This window comes from Heptranchias perlo, chromosome 8 (assembly GCF_035084215.1).
Source record: "Heptranchias perlo isolate sHepPer1 chromosome 8, sHepPer1.hap1, whole genome shotgun sequence".
Taxonomy (NCBI): Eukaryota; Metazoa; Chordata; class Chondrichthyes; order Hexanchiformes; family Hexanchidae; genus Heptranchias; species Heptranchias perlo.
The window spans coordinates 16,255,089-16,267,095 of NC_090332.1; the positions used below are offsets into that span (position 1 = coordinate 16,255,089).

Here is a 12,007-nt window from a genome sequence, read left to right on the forward strand (position 1 = left end):
AGTGGATAATTAACTCGTATAACACTAGCTGCACTGGCCAATATTAGTTATCATTACAAATTATGTAGGAATAGGAGAAACATACAGTATTTGAGAAGCAGGGCATTTGCAAATGTTTGCATTATCTGTTCTCGCAATGTATTTTAAAAACACAAAAGCAGGATGAAGTTGAAATGACCTTTCTAACATTGTCCACGAGAGGTGAGCAAATCTGTGACCTTAGCGGAGCAGCACGGCCTGTCGCTTTGTGAATCAACATTCATCATCTATCCTTCAATTCACACTGTGCATATAGATCAAGTAGGTGTGCCGGCCATGACATCACAGGCACAGCAACAAATCAGCCCAGCACATGGGCGGCAGCAATTCACAAGTGCCTGAAGGCATTCCAGTACAAGTCAGTTGAACAGAGGTTTGAAGCCAAAAGCAGTCTGTAGTAGTGTGCTATACAGGGGCTAACTGAAGGCGCTACAGTGAGAGGACCTCATTAGAATTGGACATGTTTTTGGTGGATTAATGTATACGATGGGACAGAAAAGTTACCGTGCTGATTATTCTGTACCTCACGTCCAATTCACACGTGTGCAGCAGGTAAAAGGTAAGAGATGCATTTTTTTTTGTTATCTGTAGCTAGGTGGAAGGTTGAATAAAGTCCATTGTAATTGTAATGTGACATTGATAATGTTTACATAATGTGTTGCATTCTGCCAGTTAGATGATAGCTAAAGTACTTAAAGGTCAAGTGTATGATCCTCCAAACTAGGCTCTTTAAGCAGCTTTTGCATCCTGTAGCAAACTGAAGTTTTGATTCGTATCAACAACCATGTTGTAGCTGACAAATGTTGCAAAGTCATTTTTCCTCTTTTTTTTTGATAGTCAAGATATTAACTCATCAGCATTTTGGAGATCTCATTTAAAAGCGTTTTGGGGGCTAATTATTTTTTTCTCAGGGTCCAGCTTTGATGAGATGAAGTAGCGGCTGTGCCATTGTATTCTGTGCTTGTGTCCGATCGACTGGAGAAGTCGATGACACCACAACCTCCAACTGCAGGACATGGCAAACACGCAGCCTATATTGAGTGAACGTTTCCATTGAAGTCAGTGTAATTCCGGTGTCTCTGGTTTACTGTTGAGGAATTCGCACGCTTTCAGCATATTAAAAGAAAAGTAATAGATCTGCTGTTTGTTTCTGGCAGTCGGTCTTTTACAAAGACACCCTTTTGACTTTTAACTGATTATAGTTCGATTTCACGTACAGACAGGTGGGTGATTAAATGTGAACCAAGTTAAATCTGAGGGTAAACGCACAGACTCGGTAGTGGTCTATGGATGTGGTACTTCAGAGCGATTGAGGGAAGTTCGGTCAGTCACCAACAACTACAGAAGAGAAAGGGGGGGGGGGAAACACACAATCCCCTCCCACCCCCGAGGAAAATCTGTTCGAAAACCAGCTGTCATGAATTACTGGTTGTAACGGCCAGGCAGCTGTCCATTTATTGTTGTTCACAACCTGCCAGGATTCGCTATTGCACTTGACTTTGCCATTTGCAAAAATAAACAGCTAGCCCTTAATCCCATGACTTCTCCCTTGCTTATGCTTTTCCTAACTAAACAATGCACATCTTGTATCAGAAAAACAAACTGGCTGCAACCATTCATTAAATTGAGAGATTTCAACAGATAGACTGGTTTAAAAATTGCTCGATGAGATGATATAAAGATGCTCAAATGTTCTCTTTAAAAAGAGTAATCATGGATTGATCGACTTTTGAGCACTTACGTCAGACTCCCCTGAAGTGCCTTGTCTTTGTGAGATTTTGCTAAGGTTGAAAGCTGGAGTGTATTAGTATGGATTGATTATTCGTTAATTTTTGTACATTGTTAAAAAAAAAGCAGTCTTTGAGCCCAATCATCCCTGCAGCTTATAAAACACAAACTGAATTTAAATCTTAATGTTTGTAAAAATGTACTTGTGCAGAGAACTGATGCTGAATAATCGCAATGAGCAACACGTACAGACCTGTAGAATGGTTCTGCAGCTTGCCTTAAATAAATTCAATAAAGACATGACAAGATTTAGATCTGGGAGAAAAATGTACTTCAGCCTTCAAATGGTTAACTATCTCTTAGGATGTCTGCAATGCAGTATCAGACTTTAAAGGGTTAAGTGACTGCTTGTATTCCCTGGATTAATAAAGTTAGTGTGAAATAATAGATACTTGCAATGTACTGACTCAGAGTCATTGATACCTTTCATGACTGTCATCATGCATCAAGGACAAATAGTGTACACATCAGCTGTCATCAATTTTTTTTTTAAATCCCAACTCATTCCCCCAACAAGACAGAAGGGGAATGCACTTTGTGATGTGCCACTGAGCCACGTAGCCAAGGAAAATCCTGATTTCAATCCCTGTTCTGTTCCGACCCAGCTAATTTCAGTGGGGCTGCGGCATTTGGACTCCGTGTTCCTGGAATAGGGAGGGGGAAGAAATGATCCATGGATCCTGCTGCTGATCTCTATCCACTGACCCTTCTACATGTGAGAGATGTTTTCAATGACAGGTTCAGGCTTGACTGTGACACTCCCACTGTCAAATGGTCTGTCACGACTCACTGTCTGGGCTTATGGACCAAGATTGGGCTTTTGATGAGGTACAAGGGAGCAGTTAATACCTCTAGAATCGTACGCCAACAATAGTCCACACACACATCTTTAAAAAAAAGACCAACTCCTAATCAAAACAAACTGTATTTAAATACGTTTTTAAAAAATAAAACAAATGAGAAAGAGTTATAAGGGCTGTAATCTTAGCTGAGTTGAGATAACAATTTTAACATGACCAAGCTTCTTGCTCTTTATGATGCGTTCTGTGCCCCCTCAGTGAGATCAATCTGGTAACTCACTGTTGGATCACAATTGTTTTCTATGTACTGTTTTTTTGCTGCAAATGAGCAAAAAATATTGATTTTTGATATTGTCTGGTGGCATTGAACTTCAGGGGATTATGACTATTTACTGTGTTGCCCAAGGTTGTTAACAGGAGGCATTCTGCGCAAATACATGACTGCTAATTTAAAGATACTACCCGAAATGGCAACAGAATCTTGGAAATTCTATTCAAGAATTCTATAAGGTAATTGAGGCCATATATAGGAATGGCTTTCTGTGAGAGAAGACAATTTTTAAAGGAGAGACAAAAATATACCAATTATTCATGTGTATATATGTGCAGATGAAAGGTTCATTACTTTCCCTGAGCTGTCACCAATTCACCTTCAAGTGAAGCTCTTTTAACCTTTTGCCCTTAATTTAGACAATAGGTAAGAGAAGCATAGTCATCCAACTAGCGATTCTGATGAAAATATTGTTTTAGAGAGCAAAAATGTGTGTCGCAACAGAATCCAATTCTCTTCTGTCATGTTACTGCAAAGGGATTTAAAAAAAAATAAACTGAAGCATACAATTGGCATAATACTTTTACAAGCTTGTTAGTTTTGTCAGCTCGTCTCTGTATTTGGCAGTTTCCCTCCAAAACAATTTACACCCGTATTATCCTTCTCCGTCAGGGTGCCTGAATTGTCCAGCCGTGTAGTACTCCAGAACTGACATATCACACATGACAGTCCCATAGGACTGCCCCTTCATGCATCTGTCAGTAAACCTGCCATGAGGTACACTTGTGAGGGGCAGGAATACCCTCTGTCAGTCAAGCTAGCAGGGAAATATTTGATGGGTACAAGAATTGATATTTTCCCAGTCAACCTGCCTGTCGGGTGCAATTGAGAGGTGGAAGATTGTCTCCCCATCTCCTGGTCGACCTGCCATACGCATAATTGAATAGTTAGTCAGGAGGTGTTCCTTTCCAGTCAACCTGCCACGGTGCACCAGGAGAAGGGGCCTGTACCTCCTCACCTTACTGAATGACCTGCCAAAGGACACTCCCGAATGTTATAATTTTATTGTTTTAGAACTGGATATCTAATTTTTTTACTACTTACAGTTTTCAACAAAATACATTTAATATTTGATTTAAATGTGTACAATTCATTGAGCACCCCAGTATCGCAGGATTCTTATATTAGAGCGAGAGAGAAATTTCATCCCATCAGTTTGCGTTGGGTACAAACCGAGATCCCAGAGATGAAAAAGTATTATGCCAATTGTATGCTTCAGTTTATTTTTTTTTAAAATCCCTTTGCAGTAACATGACAGAAGTGAATTGGATTCTGTTGCGACACACATTTTTGCTCTCCATGATGCCACAGAGCTAATGATATCCAGCAAAACTCTCAACTGTAAGGAGCCCGTGTGCCCAAGTATGTTCGAATAGTCCTAAAATAAAAACAGATAATGCTGGAAACATTCAGCAGGTCAGGCAGCATCTGTCGAGAGAGGAAGGTAGGGTTAACGTTTCGGGTCGATGACCTATCGGCAATTTTAATTGCACTATTGTAAAGCCAGAAAAATGCACATATTAAGTGCCAGACTGACTTCAGGAAATTCTTCACAATGGTTAAATGATGTAATCTGATAGGTCCCTATCTCCTAGTGTATGCACTTTGCAAAGAGAAATATGTTTAATTTTGAAGGACAGTTCTTTTTCATTGTAAACACTGCACTACACATTATTTCATTGGATATCTGTTTAAAACTGCTACTCAGGCATAAAGAAGTCCGACATTGTGGGACCCACTTAAGCTGCAGAAAATTGATCCTGGTTCCCCACAGAGTTCTTGTAACCCTTTCACAAAAAATAAAATAACAAGGTTACAGACCTTTTTCCCCCTTCCTTTTTAATGTGTTCTTTTTGGTGGATTTTTGTTCTCATTGAGATGAGGGATGTCAATACTAATCAATGGAACACTTTTCCAATTTGACAACCAGCACACTTATAGGTTAACAGCACCGAAGCTCATTCATGTATGACTCTCTCAGGTGAGTAAGAGGAGACTTTAACCCCATCAGTCTGTGCTTGATTCAAACCCAGTACTAACTTACTGCACCTCACCTATTCTTCCCAGTTTCCACTTCCTGTAATCATCCGCCTCTACCCCATTTTATTTTATTCTAAGAATTTTATGAATCAGTAAATGTTTTATAGTTCTAAATGTTTCTTTAATTTACAACAATCAGAACAGAAAGTGCTAGATTTTCCTTTACTATCATGCCTGTAATCGGGCATGGGAAAGGATGCAAATTTGGGCATTAAGGCCTATTGTCCCGTTTTTGACCCAAGCTCGATTTCTCTTCTCATGCCCCGCTGGCACCCCCCACCAGCTGCCCCTTCCCTGCCTACCATGTGTAAATACTTGCGGGGCCCAGGTTCTCGGCCCGATTGCCTCCTTACCCCCGCCCTCTCCACCATCCCCAAGGACTGGTCGGTCTTGGGGCAACAGCGGTAAGTCTCCAAAGTCCTTCAGTGGAGGAAGAGGGCCTAGAAGTGGCCTTAATAGTCCCCTCAGCACTAACCTTTTTAGGCCTCGGTCTCAGCCAAGGCCTAAAAAGCAATCTTCTGCCCCCTTTGATTGGCTGACCATCTCTTCTGGTGTGGCAGTGGCATTACTGTCTGGATTGTCCCCTTCTGCAGCGACAGGCACCCTCTGGGTGATGGAGGTCCTGCAGGAAAATGGATCAGGGTTACCGTGAGGTCAAAGTGGCTGATGGAATTTCTGCCCCACAGCGAAGAGGAGAATCCAGCCCGAAGTGCCTTGAATTTCTTTCTACAAGTGTCTCACAAAAGATAATCTAGTAATATTTTGAAAGCTGCAAAGTACTCTCTGAGCTCAAAAGGATGATTCGATGGGCTGGATCTTGCTGGAAAAATAATGGCGTGTTAATGACGTACACCATTATTAGTGTGCAAATTGGCCAGCAAGTTCAGGGGATTAAGAGATACACCGTGAGTTGGAAATCTCCAGAACTTGCTGGTCAATTTACCCCGCTCTGTTGTTTACTTTGCATCTCGCCCTTAGCCTCTCCGTCATTTTTAAGTATTTGCTGGATTTGCACATTAATTAATTGCCCATTAAACAAGCCACAGAAAGCAAAGTCTGCTAATTACAAGCACAAGTACCCTTTTAACAATGTGATAATTGTTAATACAATGCCAATCAACCTCTCTGGCACAGAAACGGAACAACTTAAATTGTTCCATCTCATTCCTGCATGTAGTAAATTGATGTTGGAGATTTTAAAAAACTTTTAAAAAAATGTTCCTACTTTTCCTTTCTGTCTCTCTTCTCTCACTATTCTTTCTGTGCCTGATTTGACATTGAATTCACCCACTCTAATTCACCCCCTTCTCCGTTGTTCCTCTGTTTCTTTCTCGATCCTTAAACTTTGATTAAGGAGATACACTGTTGGTCCCGCCGTTCACTAAGGTCCCAGATGCCTCGTTTCCCTCTCCATGCCGTTATAAGCTCACACTTCCAGCAAGTTACGGCACAAAAATAATTTTGAGCTGAAGGGTGCAGGATAAAGTCTAACTAACCCCGCATGCCGCAAGCTGCCCCGTTCCAGCAAGGTATGGCCCATTATGTCTCTTTAGGTTCTTGTGCTGGAATTACACTGTCAAATCACATGCTAAGGACACTGGTCTCTTCCCCCTTCCTTAAATAAAGATTTTTCTGTCATCTGTTTAAGTGGGTTATGGAAAAGCCCTTAAAATACTGAAGATTCTTATGTGGTGTCAGTACATGTGCATTGATTTTGTAAATAATCTGAAATGCTATTGAGTTCAATTTGGGAAATATATGGTCTACAAATATGTGTATGAGTTTGCGTGTACATATGTGTTTGTATCTTTGCATATATGTATTTCTGTTTCTTGTATGAACAGATCTATTTGCGTGTATCCAAGTGTGTGTGTTTTATTTTAGTGTCCGTAATCGATCTATCTTTGCCCATTCCTCTTCCTCTTCGACATGCTCCCACTTGACAGCAGCAATGCAAGTTTTTTTCGTCGTTGACTTAAGAACAAAACAAACAATCCACAGCAGAGTGGCAATATCTCCACTCCAATACTTGCGGTGCTGTTTGAACTTTTTTTCTGCTTTTGGAGGGTCGAGCGATAGAACTTGAAGGTTCTGCAGTTTTTTTTTGATGCAAAACTGAGATTATAAGAAAAAAAAATTAGTGTTTTTTGTTTCACAAAGGGTTGAAGCCTTGTGCTGTAGGAGATGAGTACACACACATTACCCTTTTCATAGTGGCAGCCCTGGTAACTGCCATAAACGTCCTTTTGATTAAGGGATTTGATGGGGCACCTTGGCATTAGCACCAAGGGGATAGATATATGCAGGTTACAAAGCAAAATACTGCAAATGCTGGAAAATTGAAACAGTACCAGAAAAAAATTGGAAAAATTCAGCAGGTGAATCAGCTTCTGAGGAGACAACAGACAAGACAACAACAACTTGCATTTATAGAGCGCCTTTTTAAGTAGTAAAATGTCCCAAGGCGCTTCACAGGAGAGATTTTCAAACAAAATTTGACACCGAGCTACATGAGGAGGTATTAGGACAGGTGACAAGTTTTAAGGAGCGTCTTAAAGGAGGTAGCGAGGCGGAGAGGTTTAGGGAAGGAATTGCAGAGCTTGGGGCCTATACAGCTGTAGGCACTGCTGTCAATGGTGGAGCAATTAAAATCTGGGATATGCAAGAGGCAAGAATTGGAGGAGTGCAGAGATCTTGGAGGGTTGTAGGGCTGGAGGAGATTAGAGAGATAGGGAGGGGCGAGGCCATGGAGGGATTTGGAAATAAGGATGAGAATTTTAAAATCGAGGTGTTCCTGGTTTAGGAACACGTTGTCGGCCAGCGAGCACGTGGGTGATGGGTGAACGGGACTTGGTGTGATTTAGGATACGGGCAGCAGAGTTTTGGATGAGCTCAAGTTGATGGAGGGTGGAAGAGGGGATGCCACCCAGGAGAGCATTGGACTAGTTGAGTCCAAAGGTAACAAAGGCATGGATGAGGGTTTCAGCAGCAGATGAGCTGAGGCAGGGGTGCAGACGGGCGATGTTACGGAGGTGGAAGTAGGTGGTCTTGGTGATGGAGCGGATATGTGGTCGGAAACTGATCTCAATCATATAGGAGGCCGAGGTTGCGAACGATCTGGTTCAGCCTCAGGCAGTGGCCAGGGAGAGGGATGGAGTTGGTGGCTAGGGAACGGAGTTTATGGCGGGGACTGAAGACAATGGCTTCGATCTTCCCAATACTTAGTTGGAGGAAATTTTTGCTCATCCAGAACTGGATGTCGGATAAGCAGTGTGACAAATGAGAGACAGTGGAGGGGTCGTGGGAGGTGTAAGTTACCCTGATGACCACCAGCTCTATATGTGGCACCTGACGTTGTGTTTTCGGATGATGTTGCCGAGGGGCAGCATGTAGATGAGAAATAGGAGGGGGCCAAGGATCGATCCTTGGGGGACTCCAGAGGTAACGGGGCGGGAGCAAGAAGAGAAGCCATTGCAGGTGACTCTCTGGGCACAACTGGATTGATCAGAATGGAACCAGGCGAGCGCAGTCCCACCCAGATGGATGATTGAGGAGAGATGTTGGAGGAGGATGGTGTGGTCAACCATGTCAAAGGCTGCAGACAAGTTGAGGAGAGATAGTTTACCACGGTCATTGTCATATAGGATGTCATTTGTGACTTTTTAATAAGGGCTGTTTCAGTACTGTGGTGGGGGAAACCTGATTGGAGGGATTCAAACATGGAGTTGCGGGAAAGATGGGCGCAGATTAGGGAGGCAACAACGCATTCAAGGACCTTGGAGAGAAAAGAGAAGTTGGAGATGGGGCGATAGTTTGCAAGGACAGAAGGGTCAGGGGTGTGTTTTTTGAGGACGGGCGGTGATGATGGCAGATTTGAAGGGGAGGGGCACAGTACCTGATGGGAGGGAACCGTTAACAATATCAGCCAGCATGGGGGCCAGGAAGGGAAGTTGGGCAGTCAGCAATTTGGTGGGAATAGGGTCGAGGGAGCAGGAGGTGGGTCTTGTGGTGAAGATGAGCTCCGAGAGGGCACGAGGGGCAATAGGAGAAAAACTAGAAATAACAAGGGGGAAACTGTAGGGGAAGTTTGGTTTGGTGGGCTAGGGGAAGGGAGGGCAGAGGCAGCTGAGCGAATGGTCTCAATCTTAGTGACAAAGTAGTCCATGACCTCCTTGCACTCGTTGTTGGAGGCGAGGGTGGAGGAGGTGGAGAGAGGGGTTTAAGAAGGCGGTTTTTAGTGGAGAAGAGAAGCCGGAGATTATCTTTGCATTCCAGGATGATCATGAATAGTGATCAGTTTTGGTAGAGGAGAGCAGGACCTTTATATGCAGTCCAGCCAGATCTGGCCATGAATGACTAAACCAGTTGTCCATCATAAACATTCAAGTCTGCATCCCATGGTCTTAAGGGAGAGGAGATGAGGGCTGCACCTGGGGAACGACCAGGGTGAGAGAGAGTGATAGTTTTAATGGGTTCAAGGGCATCAAAGGTGAAAGTGAGGGTGTGATTGAGCAGATCGGTAGCTGCAGAAATGTCATGGTGAATGGAGGACCAAAGGTTAGATAGTTGGGAATTTTAAAGTGCCGTTGTAAGTGACTTAGGGGAGAGTTTTTTTCCAGGAGCGAACACGGAAGGAAGTGGGGTTGGGAGGGGGAAGGGGGATATGGGTGGCGAGGGATACAAGGAAGTGATTGGAGATGGCCTTACCTGTGATATGATGGGAGTCGAAAGGCCACGTGAGATGGCAAGGTTGAGGGGGTGGCCGTGAATATGGGTTGGGGAGTTTATGTGGAGGGAGAGATTAAGGGAGGATAGGAGGTCAGTGAACTCAGAGGAGAGAGAGCATGATGAGTTCAGGTGGAGGTTGAAATCACTGAGGATGAGAAGTTGCTCAGTGCAGAGGCTGAGGGAGGAAAGCAGTGAAGATATCTTGGTGAGAAACTTGGCGTGGTATTTGGGTGGGCGGTAGAGAACGAGGATTTTAAAGGAGCGACAAGAGGGGTGGAACAAGGTGAGATGCTCAAAGGAAGAGAAGGTGCCAGAGGTGTAGGGGGACAGACCAAGGTGTGATTTGGTGATAAGGGCCACACCACCACCACGGCGGTCTGGACGAGGCAAGTGTTGGAACAGGTAGCCAGGTGAGGAGGCTTCATTAAGGGGGAAGGTATCATCACCCGTCAGCCAGGTTTCTGTCAAGGCCATGATGTTAATGCAATCATCCACAATAAGCTCATTGATGGCAAGGGCCTTAATCACAAGCGAACGGACATTCTGGTGGGAGATACGGAGAGGGGCGGTGATAGCTGATTCGCTGGCAGAGTATACAGGGTCAGGGGTGGGAGGGGTGAGTGGAACGGGAAGGAGACTAGCCCCCAGCGGGCACGCTGGGCGGGAAAGTCGATGAGAGTAGGATGGGGCAGTTGGGGTTGCTGCTCATAAGGAGGCAGCGACGAGTGCCTCGATGGGCCCTTCGGAGGATGCCAAGAGAGGCACAGAGGGAAGCTGTAGGCTTATCAAAGAGGGAGCCAAGACTGGGACGGCGGCAGGCGAGTAGGAAGGTCGAGGAGAGCCGAAGAGTTGGGATAGGGATTTGGGGGGGGGGGGCAGAGTACCCGAGAGGGGAGAAATGAAACGAGGCATGATGACGGGAGAGAGGGGCCTTGGAGGGGTAAAGAGAAAAGAAGAAAAAAGGGGAAATAGAGGCGATGGGCTCGGGTGCGTAGCAGCAGCCAAAACGCACACGCGAATGGACACAGTTAACGCTTAGGGTGCGTAAACACTGAGAAATAAATGGCAGGCAGGCATATTAATAAACCAGGTGAACAAATATAGAAAGTAAGCATCAGTGGAATGATGTAACAGACAGCAGTATTAAGACATTAAAGAAACCAACATGTGAATAGCTGAGGAAGTGGGAAAAGTGGAAAGCCTGCGGGTCGGCAATGAGATACCTGCAGCTCTAGGTGCTGCGTCTTTGACAAGAGATGGGAGGCAATATACTCAGGAAAAAACATTACAGCCTTGGATATGCACAGGCTAAATATCATCAATTTGCATATATTCCTTGGTGCTAATGATAAGGTGCTCCACCATAAATTATATGGTCTCAAAGGGATTCTTGTGATGAGATATCTTGCCTGTACACATCCCGATATATGAAGGATAAGATACCTTGTCATTGACTGGGGGAGGGGGCGGATTTACTTAGCATTGATAATTCATCATTGACTGCAGACAAATAAACATCAGGTGAAGTGTCCCATTGATTTAGGAGGTATATACAGAAGGAACTCTCTTCATTAACTCCACGACATACGCATGATTGCTCACAGCTGAGGGGGTTAGCTGGTGACTTGCTGCTCTATGGCTGTCCACTGGGAGGTGTAAGAAAACCTCCGAGCGGATTTGAACGTGGATTTTCCCTGCCTGACTGTAAGGAAGTATTCGAACTCCACTCAACAACCCCAGCCGAGATCAGAATACATCTCGCAAGGAAAATAAGCACTGTCATTAGCTGTTGGTTAATATTCCGCATTTAAATAGGCAATAAATGCTGGCCTTGCCAGCGACGCCCACATCACATGAACGAATATTAAAAAAAAATGTGTATATACCATTGAAATATTCCTGTTAAATATATTTGCTCCCCCCCCCCCCACTCCGCTACCGATTTTTTTTCAGCCGATCTGGGGTGGGCAGATGTGGAAAGCAACTCATTGCATTCCCATCTTTCTGCTAGCTGGTCCATTGGGATGAGGGGGAGGGAGAATGCAGCTGCCCATGTAGGGCCATGGTAAATATGCCTCTACCGTGCTTCCTGCCCTTTGCACTACAGGAATGCAGGATGCAGGAGCTGCCTGTTAGGCCCGGACACCTGGAATTCTGGAGGCGCCTTGGGCCAGAAAGAGAAGCTGGGGCTGTGCCAGCACTGTCTGAGTGTGACCACACACAGACCGCACTCACAAAAGGTAATATTTTAAGATTTTTTTTTAAAAAGAAATTCCACAGA

At 44.3% G+C, this 12,007-nt stretch overlaps 1 protein-coding gene across 3 annotated transcripts in view; it reads left to right on the top strand.

The window, feature by feature from the left end:
* Positions 1–425: 425 nt before the first annotated feature.
* The window catches only part of LOC137324151 (muscarinic acetylcholine receptor M3-like), a 164,420-nt gene continuing 152,838 nt past the window's right edge, over positions 426–12,007 (top strand). For all 3 annotated transcript variants that reach the window (XM_067988290.1, XM_067988292.1, XM_067988291.1), the window contains exon 1: positions 426–598. The gene's annotated coding sequence lies outside the window, so the exon portion shown is untranslated. The remainder of the gene's footprint in view (positions 599–12,007) is intronic.